Below are 16035 nucleotides of genomic sequence, written 5' to 3'. Positions count from 1 at the left end.
ATCTTTCCATTTTTTGCAACTCAACGTAACAAGCTGAAGCCTTTTTTTCTTTTTCTAAGCATACATTCTGTGGGACAAAAAAAGAGGAGAAACCCCTACCTTCTTTCTTAAAGTGATTGTATTTCTCAGGAAATATGGAGAGTGGCTAATTCCTCTACATAATTTCTCAGGAAATTATGGCATAGGCCAATTGCCATGGGTAGTTCTTACCCAACTCCCTGGTCACCTGTGAGGCTCACTCATAACAACCTTTCTTTGTTTGCCCAACCAGTCCAGTGCTATTAGGCATCATCCAGGGAGGTTTCATCAACCTCCTTCCTCTAACAGCCTCTTTTTCCAAGACATCAACTTTACCACCTATTGTGTACCCTCTGAGGTTTCTCCTCAAAACCAAACTCGGCGGAAAGTAGAGGAGCTCTTTACCCTATTAAGAATGAGCAACTTGTTTCATGTGGCAAGATGAATTTGGAATTTGCTGAATGAGAAACACTGAGTTTTAAGAATCCTGTTCTGTCCCCCTTGGTATTACAGGCAAATGTAATACCAAGCACGCCTGCCAATATTTTATTAGGTAAACAGATTAGAATTCCTGGCAGACCAAGGTTTTGGCAGCAAACTGCCGAATGCCTGCCAAGACCGTTTTCACTCCCATAAAGCAGAAGAGGACTTATCTTCAGTCCGTTCCAGGAGCAACAAATTATCCATGAGACAAGAGTTAGGCAATGTTCAGTCCAAAATATATCCAAGCCGAATTTCAGAGATCACGATGTGACTTTCACGGTTTAACTTTGTCCGTCACAAAGCCTGAAGAGCAATCCCACCCACTTTTATTCCTGGTGGGGCGTGGCTCCGTGACTCAGCTCAATCTCTGGCCCTCCCATGCCTCTTCAGTTGCTGCGCACACTTCTTCCTCCGATGCTGCCTGGGATCAAGCCAGGATTCATCATCCTCGCTCCCTATCAATTGGTGCTCCGATATGCCTTCCTCCTGGCACATCCCAGGCTGTTCCTCCTGGCCTTCGGATGGAACCTGAGGCATTGCCAGAAAGGAGGGTCCTGGAGAGGGAGGCCTTGTCAGTTCCTCCCCATCACCTTCTGAGTCCTCCTCCTCTGTTAGGACAGGCTCGGGAGTCGGGGTCATAACAAATCCTATTTTTTTTATTGTAAAGATAAAAGATGGAGGGGATCCTGAAAGTGACCTGCGAGTAGCTTCCTCCAATCATCCCTAAGCCTCCTGTAGGCAATCTATATCCAGTAGGATTTCTGCCCAGCTGATTTTTTTTATTGTTAAAATGTTTATTGTAATTAGAAATGCATGAGAAATGTGCCAGTCTTCTAGCATCATTTTGAGGACTAGTGTCATTCCCATATAAATTTCACTCCCAAGTGTGCTTGCCTGCCCAGAAAAAGATCAGAAGATAATTAGGGTAGCAGAGGGCATCCAAGAAGGTAGGAGAGGGCGTTAAGATCATTAATTTTTCTGCTAAATGAGAATTTTATAACAGGATAGGCATGGGAACCATGGCAGCCATTTTGTGAGAGTACCTACAACATGGTCTCAAAGTTACAAATGTACCATCTGGCCTCAAATGTTGCCAATGCTACCTTATGCAGTTGCTTAATAGGCTTCGGAAAAAACATCCTTAGTGTGCCCCAGATGACTTTCTACTAGGGACATCTGCTATGTAAATATTCTGCTGCAGAGCTTGTTAGCATTGCCTGGAACATGTACAGCTGGAGGCTGATCACTGTAGCTAGTTGTGATTTTTGTATACGCTCTCAAGTTCTTTTCACACTGAATATTCCAAGTGCTGCTGATCGTATTGAAGAGGTGAATATTTAGGGAATGTTTAGCTGGCAACACATTCTCTTTTCCTTTTTTGGGGAAAAATCCAGCAATAAGGAACTTTGTCAACAAAGTTATTGGCATAAATCCCATGTCAATTTCTAGTAAATATTCTACTAAGGGACCTAAGAATCTCACACATCTATTTTTTTCCAGCTGGTTGGTCTCTAAAGGGACCAGATGTAATAAGCAAACTCGCATCTTACCACCCAGACCTATTGCTCCATCGAGCTAATTATCATATGGATTAAATAAGAAGGAGGAGGTTGGGACAGACTCAGCTGAATTCTTATTAGTGCAATTAGCCATATCCCCAAGGATTTTTTCACAGATGTTTGTGAAAAGAAAGCAGAAGGTGAAGAACACTAGTATTTACTGCTGGAAAAAGGTTACTCTAGTCCAAACCACCAACTTTTGTTTTATTTTTTCTTTTTATTTTTTTTATTATAAAATACAAACAAACAACAACAAAACATACAAATAAACAAAAATCCATCTATACATCTTCTTTTCAACTTGTCGCATCGGTAATCTATATTCATATTTATACCTTTTCTCGTTCTTATTTTAACCATCTCTTATATCTATATTCCTAATACATCGTCTCTATATATTCTCTTAATCAACATTTTTAATTTACTATTAATCTAAATTGGTACTTGATTTCCTATCTATACTTTATATCTTCTCATTTATTTCCATATCTTTTTTTTTTATTCTCCAACCAATTATACCATTTCTCCCATACTAACTAATAATCCTTTTCCTCTTTTTCTTGTATTTCCTTTGTAAGTTTGTCCATTTCTGCACATTCCATAATTTTACTAATTACTCTATCCTCTGTTGGCATATCATTATTCTTCCAATTTTGGGTCAAGACTATTTGTGCTGCTGTTAATATGTGGATGATTAAATATTTTATTTCTTTTTCATATTGTCCTGTAATTATTCCTAATAAAAAAATTTCTGGCCTCATTTCTATTTTTTGGTGTATAATTTCTTCTATCTGCATTCTAATTATTTGCCAATATTGTTTTGCTTTCTGACAGGACCATCACATATGGTAATAGGTTCCTTTTTGGAATTGCATTTCCAGCATATTGGGGAGGTATTTGGGAACATCCTTGCCAGTCTGGTCAGTGGGAGGTGCCACCTATAGAACATTTTGTACATGCTTTCTTTATAGAGTATAGACATTGTTAGTTTATAATTTGTGTTCCATAATTTTTCCCATTTTTCCAATTCAATGTTATATCTGAAATTTTTCGCCCAAATTATCATATTTTCTTTAACCACTACTTCTTCTAATTTGTATCTTAGTAGGTAATTGTAGGTTTTTTTAATCAATTTATCATCAGTCCCTTGTAAAATTTTATCTAATTCATATGGTCCTTTTTGAAATCCAAATATATAAGACATATATATATGTCTTATATATAGATTTTATTTGCAAGTATGGCCACCAATCAATGTACCTATTTCTTTCAGTTCTTGTCTCGATCTTAGTTCCCCTTGGTTATTTAGCAGGTCTTTTTAGGTTTTCATTTTGGCAATGTCCATAGCATTAGGATAGATTTGTGCCTCCATAATCGATAGCCATTCCAGAATTTTATTTCCTGCCATGTCTGGAACAATGCTTGTCTGATAATGTGTCTTTGGAAATATCCATGTTGCTTATCTTTTCCCTCCCACAGAAATGCATGCCATTCTTTTTGTAGATCAAATCCTTCTAGCGTCAGTATTCTTTTATTTTTGAGTTCTATCCAGTCTTTAATCCAAATCAGTGATGATGCTTTATAGTATGTTTCTGAGTCCGGTAGTGCCAGTCCTCCCCTCTCCCTTGTATCTTGCAGGTGTTTTATTTTGATCCTTGTTTCCTTCCCCTGCCAGATGTAAGTTGCAATTAATTTGTTGAAATCTTTAAAGAAGTTCTTTCCCGGTTTTATCGGAATCACTTGAAATAGATATAGGATTCTGGGTAGCACGTTCATTTTAATCGAGGCAATCTTTCCAAGGAATGATAATTATAATTTACTCCAAATTTCTAAATCTTTTTTTATTTGTTTTGTCAATTTATTGTAGTTATCTTCTCTAATCGATGATCCTTTATTAGTGAGCCATATTCCTAAATATTTTACCTTTTTTGTCATTTGTATATCCATTTTATCCTCTAATTCCTTCTCTTGTTGGTTTGTAAGGTTTTTCGTTAATGCCTTTGTTTTTTGCTTGTTAATTTTAAGTACGGCTACCCTTCCATATTCTTCTATTCTTGCTAATAGTTTAGTTCCTGTTAATATTGGCTGTTCTATAATAAAAACCATGTCGTCGGCGAAAGCTTGAAGTTTGTACTCCTCTTTTTTGACTTTCAATCCTTTTATTTCTTTGTCTCTTCTAATTTCATTTAGTAATGTTTCTAGGGATAGTATGAATAACAGGGGGGATAGAGGGCACCCCTGTCTCACTCCTTTTGATATTGAGAATTGTTCCGTCATGTCTCCATTTATTGTTATTTTTGCGGTTTGGGAGGAGTAAATTTTCTTTATCATGTTTATAAATTTATCACCGAATTTCATGTTTTCCAATTGTAGTATGAGAAATTTCCAATTTACATTGTCAAAGGCTTTCTGTGCGTCCAAAAAAATTAATGCCAATTGTTTATCCGAATTTATTTCGTAGTATTCCAGTACATCAATTATTAATCTCATATTGTTTTTTATTTGTCTTTTTGGAAGAAAGCCGTTCTGATCCGGGTGAATGCATTCATTTATTACTTTTTTAAGTCTTTCTGTAATAATCAGTGTAAATAATTTATAATCTACATTTAATAATGATATCGGTCTGTAATTTTTGATTTGTGTTTGATCTGTCTCTTCTTTTGGAATAAGTGTAATAATGGCTTCAGTCCAGGATTTAGGGATTGTGGCTTCCAAAAGTGCATCGTTAAAGATTCCAAGTAATATTTCATCCATTGGGTGCTGACATGTCTTGTAGAATTCTGACGGTATATCATCTGGTCCTGGGGTTTTATTATTTTTCTGCTTTTTTCTTCCCTCTATTAATTCTGTCATAGTGATTGGCCTGTTCAGTAATTCTCTATGTGTTTCTTCTAATCCTTTGACATCTGTTTTATTTAAATATTGTTTAATATCCTCTTCCAAAAGCTCTTCTTGCTCATATAGTTTTTGGAAAAATGTTTTTGCTATATTCTTTTTGTCCTCATTTCTATGGTATATCTCTCCTGTATCATCTTGTAGTTGGTGTATTGTTCTTTTCTCTTTTTCTTTTTTCTATTTATACGCCAGCCAATGTCCTGTTTTATTTGCATGTTCAAAATGGTTTTGTTTTGCTAATTTAATTTTCCTTGCTATTTCTGTTTGTGTGATCAAATTAATTTTGTGTTTTGTCAAATTTATTTTTCCTTTAATCGTTTGGTTTTGGGGTTCCTTCTGTAACTCAGATTCGTATTTTTTAAGTTCCTTTAACAAATTATCTCTTATTTGTTGTTTATCTTTGTTTTTCTTCGCCATTTATGAAATTATCAGGCCTCTTATATAGGCTTTTGCCGTATCCCAAAGTTTTTGAAGAGAGGTTTGCTCTTTTGTGTTTATCTTAAAGAATATATTCATTTCTTTTTCCATCATCTGTGTATAGTCTTTATCTTTTAGTATTTCCTTATTCATCACCCACCTTTTCTTTCTCCGATATCCTTTCCATATTATTTTTACCAGATTGTGGTCTGCCCAAGTATTTGCCATTATTTCTACCTCCTCTACGTCTTTCCTGAGTTTTGTCGTCATCCAAACCATGCCTATTCTAGACCATGATTGGTGTGAGCTGGAATAGAATGTGTACTGTTTTTTCTCTCTATTTACCTCCCTCCATGCGTCTTGAAGACATAATTCCTGTATCATCTCCTTGAAGGTATCTGGAAGTGTCTTTGTCTTGGTTTTATTTTTCTTATTACTCTAGTAATCTTTTTCTGTGTCCGTAATTGCATTAAAACCACCTACAATACAAATATTCTCATATTCCAAATCTTTTACTTTATCATGTATATTTTTGAAAAATTCATTTTGATTCCCATTTGGTGCATAGATCGAAATCAGTAATATTGTTTTTAGTTCTGTTTGTATCTCGATCATCAAAACCCTTTCATCTTCGTCTGTGTATATTTGTTTTGTTTTCAGGTGTTTTTTTGATGTAAACTGCGACACCTCTCTTTTTGTGTTCTGCTAATGAAGTATATAGATTCCCTAGTCTTGGATTCTCTAACATCTTTTGGTGTTGTTTTTTAATATGGACTTCCTGTAGATTTATAATATTCATCTCCAATTTTTGTAACTTTGTAAATATCTGGGTTCTTTTGGCTGGCGCATTTAATCCGTTTATATTAATTGGAATCATTTTTATTTCCTGTTCCATTTTTATTCTTATCTATTTGTTGTCCTTAGTCTTCTTGTGTTTCTTGCTACTATTTGCTCCCTCTCTCTCCATTTTTTCTCTTTCCAATCTTCTCCTTTCCTCTTGTTCTCTTTCTGTTTCTTCTGTGGAGTGTTCTTCTTGGCTTTTATTTTCCAGTTCTTCTCTGGTTTCTTGATCTTCCTCTAGTACGAAATGTTGTTCGAAAAACTCCTGGGCTTTTTCCAAACTGTCTATCCTAAATTTCTTCTCTTGCCAAGATATTAGAATGCCCTCCGGGATTAGCCAACGAAACATCATTTTATATTTGTTTAATTGTGAGAAAATTGTAATTTTTCCTCTGGTCCCTTACTCCTCTTGGAATCTGTTTGAGTGTTATTATCTCCTTCCCTTTATACAAAATTGCCTTGTCTCTCATTTTTTTGTAGATTTCTTCCTTTATCATTTTTTTGGTGAATCTAATATGCACTTCCTTTGGCAATTTATGCCTGCGCGCATAATTTGTATGCACTCTATACACCTCGTCAATGTCCCTTCGTATATCCTCTTTATCCCTCTGTGTTGTTTCTGCCAGGATCTCCGCCATTATCTCTCGTAGATCTTCCTCTTTACTTTCCGCTATGTTCTGGAACCTAAGATAAAAGGATGCCTTCTCCATTTCCAGATATGTGATCGATTCTTCTAGTTCTCTGTTAGTTGACATCTGTTTTTGTTCCAACATTTCTATCTTCTTGTCAGTTTGTTCCATTTTTGATTCCACCATTTGGATCCTTTGTTCATTTGTAGCAATATTCTGTTGTATCTTTTCTATTTTGTCATCCATTTTCTTTATATTGTCTTTTATTTCTCCCACATCAGATTTCAGATCCTCATGGTTTCTTCTTGTTTCCTCGTGGTTGTTTGCGATAGATTCTTGTGTCTTATTCATTGCTTCCTGGATCATTGCCAATACTGATTAAATATTTTGTATACTGGAAGTGGAGCCTGCCTTTTCTTTATCTGCTCCTAGCATGGTTTCTATCGATCTTTGCTGTTCAGGGGATACTGTGAGAGATGCTTGGTTCGAGGTTATTTTCTTATTTATTTTGATTATCATTGTTGTGCCTGTGCTTGTCATTTTTACTCTTTGTTGTAGATTCTCCCAAAATTTCATACACTAGCTTACTTTTGATATCTTAAATTTGTTGTCTATAACAGTATTTAACTTCTATGTCATATGAATCTTTAAATGGCAATCTATATTTATAGTGTTGTAAATTTATCTATATAAATATTCTTATCACTCTAATAAGTACTTAACCACTTAACCACTCTATCAGGCAATATATAGTACTATATATCTTTCTATATACTTGTTCAAGATTTGTAAATTCTAATTTACATATACACTTATGTTAAAGGAGAAGGAAAGTAAGAGGAGGGAAGTGAGGGAAAAAATTTAAGATTCTAACAATTCATTAATTTGTTCTTGATATAGTTAACACAATATATATAATCAATCTATAACAATAAATAAATAAAACTAGGCGTTATTAAAATTAATATCAATAAGCACTAATTACCAATCAATAGTCAGCAGTCAACAATTATTGATAAGTAGTATATAATTCTACTCAAATTAATCAATTATATATATGATTCGTTATTCTCCTGTCATCAACAATCCTCTTTCACTCTTGCATCATTTTCTGCTCAGTCATCTGTACAGTTGTTTTTCCAAACTCTCTTGAAGTATAAATTTTAATGTCTCTCACCAGAAACGTTCAAATATCCAAATATCCAAATTCAACACTTTTGGGTAGCAAGTTCAAAATTCGTTATTTTCCACGTCAAATCTGTCTATCACTCTTTTAAAGTCACCACTTCTCCAGTCACCGTTCTGTTTCCACCGCTCGCTCTCTTTCTCCGATTCTTAATGGCTTCCGTCAGTCTCACAGTCCTTAATCCTAAACGCCATCTTCCTGCAAATCTATTTGTTTTGTAATCCACACCTCTCTCAAGTCAATGTCCAAATATATCTGTTAGAATTTCCTTCCTCGTCTCCGCCGCTCTCTCGCCTTTCACACACTCACCACCTGTCAAAGTTCCTTCTTTCTCCCATCGCTCGTTATCTCCTCCGATCTCTAGATGTTTTCGTCCAGTTTACAGTTCAAGTCCAAATCACCTTCCTCTATTCAATTTATTTGTTTTGTAATCCACACCTCTTTCCAGTCAAAGTTAGAGTAAATCCGTTGGAGTTTCCTTGTTCCCACCGCTCTTTCTCTTTCGCAGTCACTACCTGTCAAAGTTTCTTCTTCTGCTCCTCTCAGCTTTTTGTCACCACTTTATCTGGCTGCCGTTCTGCTGCTTGTCTTGGAGTCCCGATCTCTCTGCTCCCTTTTTCCACTGTATAACTGTACCTCACTCAATATACTTTTTTTCCCCTCGTTTCTCGTACCATTGTGATCTATTGTTTCAATTTTCGCTTCCTACTTTTTGGCTGTCAGCGCTTCGGGCCAGCCAAAATGGCTGGTTTTTTCCACTCTGGAATTAAGAGGTTTCTCCTGAACCTTCGGGACGATTGCTTTCCCCCCGAGGTCCTTGAAGATTCCTCTTTTTTCTATTGATCTCTCCGGGATCAATAGTGCCTAAAACGGCTTCCTGGTTGGGAATATTGGAATTTCAAGAACGGAGCTCCGTTCTCTTGTTCCAAACACATTGACGTCACCACCGGAAGTCAACTTTTGTTTTCTATTTAGCATATCAGGTTATAATATTTAGCCGTCAATAAAGTTTCATCATAATTAACTGGTATGAACCTACTGTTCATACAGAGAAAATTGAGAAACAATAGCTGTATTGGATCCCATGGTAATATTTCAATGAGAATAGAGCTGGAAGGAATCTTGGAAGTCTTCTAGTCCAAGCCCCTGCTCAAGTAGGAGACTCTATACCATTTCAGATAGGTAGGTGGCTGCCCAGGCTTTTCTTTAAAACCTCCAGTGATGAAGCTACAACTTCTGAAGGCAAGCTGTTCCACTGGTTAATTGTCCTCACAGTTAGGAAGTTTCTCCTTAATTCCAGGTTGCTTCTATCCTTGATTAGTTTCCATCCATTAGTTTCTTGTCTTTTAGTGCTTTGGAAAATAAGTCGACCCCCTCTTTTTGTGGCAGCCTCTCAAATACTGGAATAGTGCTATCACGTCTCCCCTAGTCCTTTTCTCTAGACCAGTGGTTGGCAAACCACAGCTCACAAGCCACATGCGGCTCTTTGGCCCCTTGAGTGTGGCTCTTCCACACTCGTGATGCCCTGGCCGGCTGTGGCTGAGCCAGGAGCGTGCGCATGCGCAGGGAGACCCTCCTCAAGCGAGCGCTGAAGCTCAGGAAAGGTGTGCGCAGGGTGGGCAGCAGCTTGCTTAAGGAGGGTCTCCCCACGTGTGCGCATGCTTCCGGCTCAGCCACAGCCGGCCAGGGCATCACGAGAGTGGAAGGAGGAGGAGAGTGCAGGAGAGAAGCTGCCCTGTACCTACCTTTGCGTCACATTTGCACGTAAGGCAGCCTTTGCTTCCTGCCGCTTCAGGCTGGAGTTCGCACCCTCTGCACTCAGCCGAAGAGCTGCTGGGGATGGGGGATGAAACAGCAAGGCGATGGCCAGAGCCTTAGTGCAGGAAAGAAGCCCCATCCTGTTAAGACCCTCCTAATCGAGCAGCCGCTCACCCCACGGGTGCCTTTGCTGTGCTTTGGTGCTCGTTTGGGGAGGGTCTCCCCGCCCATGCACACGCTCCTGGCTCAGCCACAGCCGTCCAGGACATCACAAGAGGAGGGGGAGGAGGAGAACGGTCACCCAAAGGGAGCGGGAGAGACACAGAGAGAGAGAGATGGGGGGAGAGAGAGAGAGACATAGAGACACATACAGAGTGATACATAGAGAGGGGTGAGAGAGGGGAAGAGAGGGAGAGATACAGAGAGAGAGAGGGGGGGAGATAGGAAGAGGGGGAGAGAGAATGGTTTTGTGGCTGGGTAGGCATGGCTGGGGGGGGTCATGTGACTGGGTGAGTGAGTGACATCGAGTTGGCCATGCCCACCCAGGTTTTGTGGCTCCGGTGTGTTTTTTTTCTGTGGGAAACCGGTCCAAATGCCTCTTTGAGTGTTTAAGTTTGCTGACCCCTGCTCTAGACTAACCAAACTCAATTCCTGCAATCGTCCTTCATATGTTTTTGTCTCCAGCCGTTTAATCATCTTAGCTGCTCTTCTTTGCACTTTTTCCAAAGTCTCAACAATTTTGTAATATAGTGACCAAAACTGGATGCAGAATTCCAGGTGTGGCCTTACTAAAGCTTTGTAACAAGGTATTGGTTTAGAGTGGGATGGCTAAACATCTGCTTTACTATTTGTTTTTACATCATTTACTAAGAAATGCTTGTTGAATATAAGATACAACAAACATTTGTTACAAGTTCTAAGTAAACCAGAGAGAAAGCCTTTTGTGGGCTCCGTGGCATCCTGTCTTCAAATGGGATGAGTTTATATGGCATGTTTTAACTTCCCTGGTGTTGTAGTACAGGAGTGTCAAACTGGCGGCCTGTGGGCTGGTTGCGTCATGCAGACCACACCTACCCCAGATCTGCGAATGGCAAAAACATCATGAAATGTCATGTGACAGCAACATGACAAGGTGAGTTTGACAACCATGTTGTAGTATAATGTTCTAAAGCTAAAATTTATACCTCTCCCATTACACAAAGGGTGTCATATCTTTTGTAAAGTGGAAGTAATTACTCAGCCTGATCTTATCTCATGGAAATTTCCCTACCTACAGAGTCACCACCCAAGGCATATATGAACCCACAGATCTGCTGAGAGGATTACATTCCAGCTGCTTTGTCAGGATAGATTAACCTTGCCCTCCTATTAGATTACACCTTTCCTTTGTGTTCATCATCGACTTTTTGTCTCTGTGTCCTACTCAGAGGAAGAGAACAGGAAGAAAATGATATATACAATACTTAGTTGGCTGGTTTAAATAATTTGTTAGATTGTGGTTTATTTTATTTTATAAATAACTCAAGATGGCTAACATCCACAATATTCCTTCCTCCTTCTATTTTCCCCACAACAATATGAGTTGAGTTGGGCTGAGAGAGAGTGACTAGCTCAAAGTCACCCAGCTGGCTTTCATGCCTAAAGTGGGACTATGACTCACAGTCTTCTGGCTTTTAGCCTGGTACCTTGACCACAAAACCAAACACATATTGTCAATGTTGGCTTACTTGTGCAATGAGTGAAATCATTCCATCTCTAGATTTTGACATATAACTGCCAAATAATTACCTTGTGCTCTGGACAGAAGAACCTATCGGATGTTTTATCTGTTAAATGGAATGCGATTTGCCTGCTGAAATAGAGGAAAGGAGATAGAAAGAATCCTGTTGTTGTTTTTTGCCCAGACAGTAGGAACAAAGTTAGATTAAACTGAAACTGACTGCCACATACCGAATCTACTGCCACCAATGATTAGATTGACATCACCCCATCATAAGCCATGGTTTTCCACCATGGGGGCTGGATTCATATTATATGCTGAGCCAAATTAAACATAGCTTAACATGAGGTGGAGCCAGTTACCGCTCATCAGAACTGCCAGCCCCTCTTGAATACTGAGGAATTCTAACAATTAAGAAAAAATGCATATTTATCTATGGAAAATTAAGTCATTAGTTAATCCAGTTCAGTGTTTGCTCAAAAGTGGTCAATTGCATGACTGCAACTCCCCAGAGTTGCAAACTGTATGTTGTCTCAGCATTATTGGAGATACTGGGAACTGAATGTTCTGATCCAACTACTGAGCTGTGGTCTTTCCCAGGAGAGAGACCAAGGGTGACTGGCCCACATGTGGTAGGGATTGTGTATATTTGCCCTGTTCATTACAGGGAACATCCTGGGTATTCTGGGAAACAACAGTGATGCATTTTCTGTGAGAGGTTTGAAGAGAAATAATTCCTGTTTCAAAGTTACAATAGATAAGTCTGAAAAAGGCATGGACTCCATTCCAAAATACCATTATATTCTAATTTACAGCAGGAAAGGAATGTTAGAATCAGGTTATGTAGGCAGAGGTTAGTGTGACTTACTGAACAAATCATGGCTAATGTGTAAAGCAAGCCAGAGCCTAATTCTCATTTACTTCAAAGGGACAAAATCAGAATGTTGCAATAGGAGACAGAGATAAGAAAAGAACAAAACAAAACAAAACATGTTCCTTCACTCTGCTCTCTGCTATGCCCAGATGTAGATTTTGTTCCGCAGTATCCTCTTTGCCTTCTTTTGTCCTAATACTGTATAGCTGATTTTAAACACAAACACTTTGGTGAAATGATGGATAAGCCTGTCTATTATTTCTGAAATTCTAGAGCTGTGTGGGGAGAGTGGTGTGTCTATTTATCTCTTTCTTGTCCAATCTGATGCCACACCTGTTTACCATTGCTATTATTTTATAGCTAGCACTGCAAATAGGCTAATACATCTGGCACATATTAGGAAGACTATTGTGTGCACAGCACATGAGAAGCATTTCTTTCCTGAATATTCATATCCTTATTTCCCCAACATACAAACGTGTATTGTTCACTACAGTGAGAGATATTTTGCTACTGTTTACAGTATAAGAAACCGGAAAGGGAAGATTTTTGAATTATAAACTTGTGAAAACTTTAAACAAGATGTTTATGTAACTGTAATTTGTGTACAGTATAACTATGCAAGTCTGTTTTATAAGAGGTAATAGTCATATTATTAGAGGCTAAGAATCAGATGAACCAACGATATAATTTAATCTGCTGTCCTGAATAATGTGCAACCTCCCACTTATCTCTATTATGAGCCTGTTAAATTGTCTTTAAAAGTCAGTGTAACAAGAAGGGACAAACTAGACTAATGACACTGGCTGTGCTTGAAAAACTGGTCAGCTCAAGCAATTAATTACTAAGTTGGCCTTACATTTTAAGTTGGTTTTATGTTCTATTACACAAATGGACACACCCAATTAAGTGGTCTCATGTTCCACTAAATATTTTTTTTCAGCAAACATTTTATCTTGCTTTCCTTACAATTTTAAAAAAGAGAGTTTAAGTGTTAACATAAAGCAAAAATCCATCACATCTAGAATTTACAGCAGAGCTCCATGAAACTGGCTCAGAGTTAACTAAGGTATACTACAGGATTATATCAGGACAGGGGATTTTCAGTCTTATTTTATAAATTGAAACAGTCACAATATATTCCAATGGATCATAACACAGAAATAATTCAAGTAGTATTTATCTATTTACTTATTTATTATAAACTGTATGGCTGCCCAATCAATCTGTGATTCTGGGTTGCTAACAATAAATAACTGCACTGACAATTAAAACCAGTTAGAACACATGATATATGTGGAACAAAAAAACTCAACAAAACAGCACACTTAATGAGTTTACCCGATTGCAAGGCCAATGTTGGAGAGAAGAGCCAGGAAGCTGTACCACCTTATGGAAAGCCAGCAAGTTTAGGACCATCTGAATCACTGGGGGTTTGTTGTTCCATAGAGCAGACTCTGTGACAGAGAAAGCAGGCTTCCTGGGTTCTATTAGATAGCATTGTTTAATAGAGAATACCCAGAGCACATTCATTTGCCATAGTAGTGTTTTTCATACTATTTTAAGTGATGGAGTAGAGAATTACAGTTGGTTTCATATATACTAAAAAAAAAAAACCTATATGCATAAAATTAGCATTTTATAGAGAAGAGTAGGCTGAAACTTAATTCTTGATAATACTGGATTTCTCACTGCCAGATTTTTGTGGATAAAACCATTCATGTATACTGTCCTCTGCTGATCATTAACACAGCATTGCTTCAGAAACTCTCATTGTGAAAATCACCTATATGATGACGGCCTTTCCCCCTAGGTTGCATTCAGGTGGATTTTTGAAATAGGACTTAACTTTTTTGTTCTCCCATGGAAGGAGACCAGTCTTCTGCCTACCAGTAGAATGCATTTGGCAGATATCAGTTCCTTTTTCATACATACTTTTAGTTTTCTATACATACTTTTTTTATACATACTTTAGTTGGAGTTCTCCAGTCCTGGAGAGATCAATACATCTAATGCGCTGGTTGTAACCCTTAAAACTCTACATGGCATAGGGCCTGGTTACTTGTGGGATTGTCTGCTAATTTGATCCTGCAGAGTTGGCATATTCCAGATTCTTTATTCAAACAATATTATCTATTGGGATCCCAGGAGATCTCCTTCTCTGTAACAACACCTGCCCTGCTACAGATATTCCTCCTGAGATCTGGATGGCTCCCACTCAGCTGTTGTTTAGAAGGTATGTCAGGACTCGGCTCTTCACCTGGACCTTTGACAAAGAGGAGGGAGATCCCTCAATTCAATACACTTGCCATTTTTATCTTTTATGTTTCATTGATGTCATTGAAATGTCTTTGATTGTTGTGAGTTGTGAGTTGAGAGTCATTGAGAGTCAGCTGGCATACAAGTTTAATAAATTCTATGGCTGGTCGCACAGTCAGTCAAATATAGTATTTAAGCTTGATTTGTTATTTTTGTCCACCTAACAACTCTTTCCCAAGGATTATGGGTAGGCAGATGTTGTTTGATGGTGTTAAAGATATTAAAGGTATTGATGGTGTTAACAGGTATTAAAGCTGTACATGGTACATGTCCTCCTGGATGCTCGGCTGTCCCTAGAAGACCATCTAACGGCCGTGACCAGGGGGGCCTTCGCACAGGTTCACCTGGTGCGCCAGTTGCGCCCTTTCCTGGACCAAGATGACCTTCGCACAGTCACTCATGCCCTGGTTACTTCCCGCTTGGATTACTGCAATTCCCTCTACATGGACCTGCCCCTGAGATGCACCCAGAAACTCCAGCTGATCCAAAATGCAGCCGCACGGGTTGTTACGGGAGCCCCTCGTTACTCCCATATAACACCCCTCCTGCGTGAGCTACACTGGTTACCAGTGGTTCTCCGGGTCCGCTTCAAGGTGCTAGTTCTCACCTATAAGGCCCTACATGACTTAGGTCCGGGATATTTGCAGGACCTTCTCCTGCCTGCCTCTCACCGTCCTGTTCGCTCACATAGGGCCGCTCTCCTCAGGGTTCTGACGGCGAGCCAATGTCGTCTTGCTATGCCCAGGGGTAGGGCGTTCTCTGTGGGTGCTCCCACCCTCTGGAATGAATTACCTACCGAGCTCCGGACGGCTCCTGATCTCCATTCCTTCCGTCGGGACCTGAAGACTTGGCTGTTCAAACAAATAGGCTGACTCTGATTCCAGGCTTTATTATTTACTATTAATTAGTTATTTGGTTTAAAATGGGATTTTATTGTACTTGTTTCTTAACTTGTGTTCGCCGCCCTGAGTCCTTCGGGAGAATGGTGGCATATAAATACATGTAATAAATAAATAAATAAATATCCCATGATATTAGCTGTACCATGTAAAGCTGCCTTTTGCAATTGATCGATGATTTTGTCAATACTGATGCTGTTCAAATGGTGCTTTATTATATTATTTAATTAGATTTTAAAAATTACAGTAGTTTTTCTGTCATGCACCTCTTCATATCTTTTAAGTATGCTATTTTTATTTTCATACCATGTTATAATTGTTAAATGGAATATATATCTGTATTCACCTTCTTCCTGCTCAGATGCTGCAATGGCATCGGTTCCAGCCAATCGATGCAGTGAATAAACAATTGGCCTCTAAGACACAGAGACAGATCCT

The sequence above is a fragment of the Pituophis catenifer genome, unplaced genomic scaffold (genome assembly GCF_029215685.1).
Source record: "Pituophis catenifer annectens isolate HBS135680 unplaced genomic scaffold, rPitCat1.0.hap2 SCAF_2, whole genome shotgun sequence".
Lineage (NCBI taxonomy): Eukaryota > Metazoa > Chordata > Lepidosauria > Squamata > Colubridae > Pituophis > Pituophis catenifer.
This window is presented reverse-complemented; position numbering follows the sequence as displayed.